Source organism: Octopus bimaculoides, chromosome 24 (genome assembly GCF_046866305.1).
Source record: "Octopus bimaculoides isolate indiv1 chromosome 24, ASM4686630v1, whole genome shotgun sequence".
NCBI classification, from domain to species: domain Eukaryota; kingdom Metazoa; phylum Mollusca; class Cephalopoda; order Octopoda; family Octopodidae; genus Octopus; species Octopus bimaculoides.
In genome coordinates this window covers 9212342-9219841 of record NC_142951.1, presented here as the reverse complement: position 1 = coordinate 9219841, position 7500 = coordinate 9212342, and the positions used below count along the sequence as shown (strand labels likewise).

The 7500-nt window shown below is 30.3% G+C and overlaps 1 protein-coding gene and 1 long non-coding RNA gene across 7 annotated transcripts in view; one reads left to right on the top strand and one right to left on the bottom strand.

Moving 5' to 3' along the window:
* The window catches only part of LOC106867469 (uncharacterized), a 1580514-nt gene that overhangs the window by 690441 nt on the left and 882573 nt on the right, over window positions 1–7500 (bottom strand). The gene's annotated exons all lie outside the window — the stretch shown is intronic.
* The window catches only part of LOC128250815 (uncharacterized), an 11863-nt gene continuing 11858 nt past the window's right edge, over window positions 7496–7500 (top strand). Inside the window, exon 1 of the long non-coding RNA XR_008266796.2 lies at window positions 7496–7500. This exon is cut by the window's right edge and continues 668 nt beyond it. This is a non-coding gene — a long non-coding RNA (uncharacterized LOC128250815).

The window sequence follows — 7500 nt, the reverse complement described above, 5'->3', positions numbered from 1 at the left end:
ATCAACCCCAGTGCTCTACTGATACTTAATTTATCAACCCTGAAAGTATGAAGAGCAAAGTCAACTTCAGCAGGATTTGAACTCAGAACATTGTGACAGCAAAATACCGCTAACTATTTCATCCAGCATGCTAACGATTCTGCCAGCTCACTACCTTTCATAATAATAATAATAATAATAATAATAATAATAATAATAATAATGGTTTCAAATTTTTGCCACAAGGGCAGCTTGTGGGAGGGGATTAGGTCGATTACAATGACCCCAGTGTGTAACTGGTACTTATTTAATCGACCCCAAAAGGATGAAAGGCAAAGTCAACTGTGGCGAAATTTAAACTCAGAACTTAGTAGGTGCCTTAGGTATAATAAAAAAGTATTCAGACAAATACATAACAAAAACACCAGGACTTACAAATATATATAACATACAGAAAATTGCACTACTGGGCACTGCATACATCCTACGCAAAACACTTTCAATACAGTAACCATAAGAGCATCACAGCAAACCACAGCACATACCCAAGGCACACAGAGCTGCGTTCGGTAGTGAAGTGAAAGCACGTTATAAAAATAAAACTACTGAACAATAATAATAATAATAATAATAAAAGATGTTTCTACAATAGGCACAAGGCAAGCAATTTTGAAAAAAGAAGGAAGTTGATTACATCAGACCCGATGCACAATGGTCCCTATTTTATTAATCCCAAAAGGATGAATGGCGAAGCTGGCCTCAGCAGGATTTGAACTCAGGATATAAGACAGAAGACAACATGTCATAAAGTAATGCAGTTGATGTGCTAATGATTCAGCCTGTCCACTGTCTTAATAAAATCTTTTCTATTCCTTCCAGAATTGACAATATATAATACCAGTCATGTGCTGGGGTAGTGCTCATTGAATATAAACTTGGTAAATTTTAATACTAGATTTCATTTTATTACAACTGATAATACTAATTTAGTTACACAGACATGGAGGACACATGTTTATGTAAGCAATGAATATTATTCTCGGTAATTAGACAAATATTATCTTTGCAAGCAATTAGATAATTGTTGTCTATATCACCAACCTCTGAAATAATAATAATAGCAGACAGGCAGGTGAGAGAGGTGGCTGAACAGAAGGATTTGTGTGTGTGTGTGTGTGTGCACGTGCATGTGTGTATGTGTGTGCTTCCAAGCCTGTATCCATGTATGGCTGGGTAAGTGAGCATATATTTGGAAGCATGTGCAAATACTGTGGGCTTCCAAGTCTTGCATACATAATCATATGCACAATTAAATAGCGCAAGATGCTTTGTTTAGTGATTCACAGGTGGTCTGCATTTTTTGATATGTTCTGTCTTCATATATATATATATATTGTAATTCTTCTTGATATTACTATTATTTACACAAATTATGCATACGTAAAAGCATTTATCTACTGCTCGCTTGTCTTCTGGGAAGTTGCAGCTGCATACCATGCAGACTCCAAAGAGCAGCCTGTATGAATTACCATATACGTATGTATATTTAAACTGAATGCTTGTCTCATGACTTGAGTTTCAAACTACAGTGATCATCAGGCAAGAACTGTTCAAACTTGGTGCTTGTACCATCTTTATATTCTTTTGCGAGTGTGTGTGTTTGTGTATGTGTGTGTGTTTGTGCTTGTATCCATGAGTGGGGGGGAGGGGTCTAGTGATTGTGTTTGCTCATTGGATTGCATTTTGTGTGTATATATTGGATGCTGTCTCACTGGCCTCCTTAATGGCTATGTGCCCTACAACATGAATTCAGCACTCCTTGCATTTGTTGAAATAAACCAATGCACATGCAGACATATATACATGTTTATGTGCATGTACAAATATCTATCTATCTATCTATCTATCTATCTATCTATCTATCTATATATCTATATATATATATATATATATATATATATATATATATATGATGCATATATAAAATATAAATATATATCTAATGCATGTATACACATGTGAATGTGTCTTTTTAAAGTATTTGCAAAGTATTCACATAACAGTGACTCTCATAGGACTAATATGTGTATATAAATATATACGTAGATAATGTGTGTGTGTGTATATATATATATATATATATATATACACACACACACACACACACAGATATATACACACATATATATATACATACAATGTATATATATATATATATATATATATATATATATATATATATATATATACACATTCCCATATATATATATATATAGTTTTATATATCTTCATATATATATATATATATATATATATATATACAGAAGAATATACTTACATTTTCATTTAGTGATTCTTGTTTTTGTTGGTGTCATTGTTCTTCAATAAACTTTTTTCATGCATGTACAAATGTCTGTGCCTATGCATTTGTGTGTGTGTGTGTGTGTGTGTGTTTCTCGTTTATCTGTGCGTGTGAGATTTGATTTCATTTTCCTTTTGGGTATTTTTTTTTTTTATAATTCTCACTTATATTTGGTCTTTTCATTTTTTGGGGGAAAAAGATTTCATTAGTAATTAATATTTAATGGATACCCACATGAACAGACATATCAGCAAACATATATATATATATATATATATATATATATATATACACACATATATATATATAAATGTATGTAAAGAATAAAATGTTAAGAATAAAATATAAATGTATGAATATACATACATACACATTTATATATCATGCAATGAGCAAAAAGAAAAAAAACAAAACAAGAGGGAAACACATGTGTATATGTACGTATATATGTGTGTGTATATGTATATATATATATATATATATATACGTATATACAGAGAGAGAGAGAGAGAGAGAGAGATACACTGTAAAGACAAAGACATTTTGTGTGTATATGTATTTATCTCTCAGTCAAGATGTATATCTATCTATCTATTCATCTAGTAGTACATGCAGACATACACTCCTGTATATAGACGAATGTATATTATATATTATTGTTATTATTATTATTACATATATATATATATATATATATATGTATATATATATATATATATATATGTATATATATATATATATATATATGTATATATAATGTGGATATAAATCTGTGTGTGATTGTGTGTGTGTGTCTACATATGTGCATATATATATTTGTTTCTTTTAAGTATTTACATGATGGTGGTTCTCAGTGGACTATGTGTATATAAATATACACATGTATATAGATAAGATAGATAGATAGACAGGTAAAGATGTCTGCATGAAATTGTCTACATCTAGGCACTATATTCATGAATGTGTGTGTGTGCGTGCATGTGTGTATGTATGCATGTATATATGTGTGCATTCACTTGTATATCTATACGTATAAATATACGCATATCTATATACACACATACACACAAATATGTGTACATGCCAAAACACACAGCAACACACACACACACACACGCATGCCGAAACGCACGCACACAGATGCACACGTAAGCAACCAAATCGGAGTGTTTGTGTGTGCATGTGCATGCGTGTTTGTGTGTGTGTGTGAGTGTCTGTGTGTGTGTGTGTGTGTGTATGTGTGTCTATGTGTAAGTCTGTATGTGCATGTGTGGATGTGTCTGTGTGTGTGTCTGTGTCTGTGTGTGTCTGTGTCTGTGTGTGAGTTTCTGTAGACGTGTTGCTATGTATAAAAGCTCCAAGTTAGTTTTTAATCAAATGTAGATTTGAAAATCTGCTTAAACTAACAACAAACACATGATGGGTCTCTTCCCCACTCCCTATCTGTCTCTTTCTCTCTCACTAATTCTTGCCTTTCATCCTCCCTCACTCTCTCACTCTCTCTCGCTCTCTCTCTCTTTCAAGAATGAATAGACTGAATGAGAAAAAAAACTTTGTTTTTAGTTTTTGTTCAAACCTGTATTGTGAAAGGAAATTTCTATTTATGCTCCATAATGTTTACAACAAGATCATCATCAACAACAACAACAGCAGAAGCAGCAGTAGTATTAGAAGTAGTCATAGTAGTAGTAGTAGTAGTAGTAACATAAGAAAAATCGCAATGATTCTGATGATATGGATGATGATCTTGTTGATGGCGATAAGAACGATGGCCATGTCTATGACGATGTGGATGTAGATGTTGACGATGATGATTACTGTGATTATGAGGGTAATGCTGAAGGGGGTAGTGGTGGTGATGATGATGATGGTGATGATGATGATGATTATTGCATTCTGACAAGTATCTTTTCCATTATAGGAACGCATACATTGCATTCACACAAAGACACAACGGTGGGCACACATAGACACATGTACACATGCACACACACACACACACAGGGACATATATATATATACACATATATATACTTATAGACATATATATATACATACACACATATATATACACATATGTACATACACATAGATATATGTATTTAATGTATATGTGGGTATACATGTATATGTGTGTGTATAAATGTACACACACACATAGCTACATACAGATATACATACATATATACACATGCATAGAGGCACACACACACACATATACACATTTATATATATATATACATATGTGTATATATATATATACACACAGACACACACACACATCCTCTTACAAACACATGCACACAAATGCATACATACATACATACACACAGACATATACATGTATGTGTGTGTATGCATATACATACAGCTACATACATACATATCTGTATAGGATATATATATATATATATATATATATATATATATATATATATACATGCAATTTTATGCATTAACTACTTTATGAATGAACAAGCTGGTATTTCTCCACGAGACTGGGTGGCAGAACAGGGGTGGACTGGGTGGTTCTTTTCAAGTTCCTTCTTTATACCCATTCGACAATGCAATAAAAAGGACTTGTATATTTTATATACAATGTGCATATAAAGTAAACATGTATATACAATGTATCAATGTATGTAACAAAACAGGAATTCGCTAATTTGGGAGTAATATTTATTCACCATTACACATGTTTCGTTTGCCAATAGGAATTACAAAGTTTCATAAATTAGATCGACATGTAAGGAATTATATATATATATATATATATATATATATATATATATATATATATATATATATATATATATATATATATATATATATCTTTTTATATATAATGTAAAGAGAGAAAAGTGTGTATTGTTACTTTACAAACATAAGACCATGATAGCATCAACAGAATGGTAAACTGGAGGAATGACTAGAAGATTACAATGCCAGACAAATTATCCTTTTAGTTAAATTCTGTTTTGATTCCAAGTTCAACTCTTTGGTTACTTATGATTTTTGATTTTATATCTTTGATTCAAATTTATTTTTTAAATGAATTTCTATTTTTCAAATATCAGAGTTTGAATATACATCTTTCATTTATTCATTTATTAATTTATTTATCTATTTGTTTCACTCTTTGGACTGTGGCCATGCTGGGGCCCCACCTTCAAGGAATTTATTCAAACAAATTGATCCAAGAACTTAATGTTCTTATTTTTCCTTTGAGCTTTCTAAGTCTAGTTCTTATTCAATTGGGATCTTTTGCTGAACTGCTAAGTTATAGGGATATAAGCACCCCAACACTGTTTGTCAAGCGGCAGGGGAGAGGAAAAAGACAAACAAAAGACAAATAGACAACAGACACATACAGATATACACATATATATATATATTTATATATATATATATATATTATTATTATTATTATTATTACTATTACAATTTTATTATACATATACAAGCACGTCAAAGTATGATCGTTGCCATGGCCACAGGTTGGCTCCCATGCTGGTGACATGTGGGAAGCACCATTCGAGCATGGTCGTTGCCAGCATCACACATACACACACATATATATATATATAAATTTATATACGAATATATATGATATATATATTTTACATATATATATAATATATATGCATGATATATATTCTTTTATTCTTTTGTTTCAATCCTTTGACTGCAGCCATGCTGGAGCAGTGCCTCGTGCTTGAACACCAGCTTAGTGTATATATATATAATATATAAATATGATATAATAAAATACATGTATGGGTGTTTAGGTAGGTAAGTATGTAGATAAGATAACTAGACAGACGGATGAGATAACTAGATAGAAATAAATACAGATTATTACACAGATGGATAGATAGGCCAACAGACAGACAGAGAAAGCGACACATGACACATATATGTTATGTATATGTTATGTGTGTGTTATACATATGTCTGGTATTACAAGGAATACAAGATGTCTGTCAAAAGTTGGAATGCCTTTCATCATATCTGTTCGATCTGTACTAACCACAGTCTAAAGAACATTGACTACATCAATGCCAACTTGATGTGGCTTTGAGCTGACGTTAGAAATTCTCATTACCGTAACATACTGCTTGTATATTTACGGCTACATGGTCTCTCATGTATTTAACCTGTCTGTTAATTGCTTATGTCTGTACGATATGGCGCGTGTTAATTACTATGACATTGCTATGTTCAGTATGTTACATAACACTTTCTGACATGTAAGGCAATTATGTGTGGGTGCATGTGTATATACATATATATTTACAGCAGATATATATATATATATATATATATATATATAAATATATATATATATATATATATATATAAATATATATATATATGTAAATAGATATATATATATATATAAATATATATATATATATAAATATATATATATATATAAATATATATATATATATAAATATATATATATATATAAATAGATATATATATATATAAATATATATATATATATATAAATATATATATATATATATATATACCCATACATATAAATACATACATATTTACATACACATACATATCCCCATATATAAATATACTTATACATACATATATATATATATATCTACACGTATACATACATACATGCATGTATACATATAAACACACACACACATATATATATACACATATATATTTATACAAATATGTGTGTGTATAAACAAATATATATCTATAGATATATACCTATAAATATATATATTTATATATACATGTTTATATATATATGTGTGTGTGTGAGTATATATATACATATACACTAATATATATACATATATCTAAATATATAATTATATACATATGGATATATAACATATACACACACACATACATATGAATATGACACACATATATATATATAAATATGACATGTATATATATACATGTATATATATATATATATATATATATATATATATATATACACACACACACACACACACACACACACACACACACACACACACACACACACACACACACACACACACACACACACACACATATATATACGACGAGCTTCTTTCAGTTGCTGTCCACAAGGATTTGGTCAGACCAAGGCTATAATGGAAGACACTTGCCCCAGGTGTCACACAGTG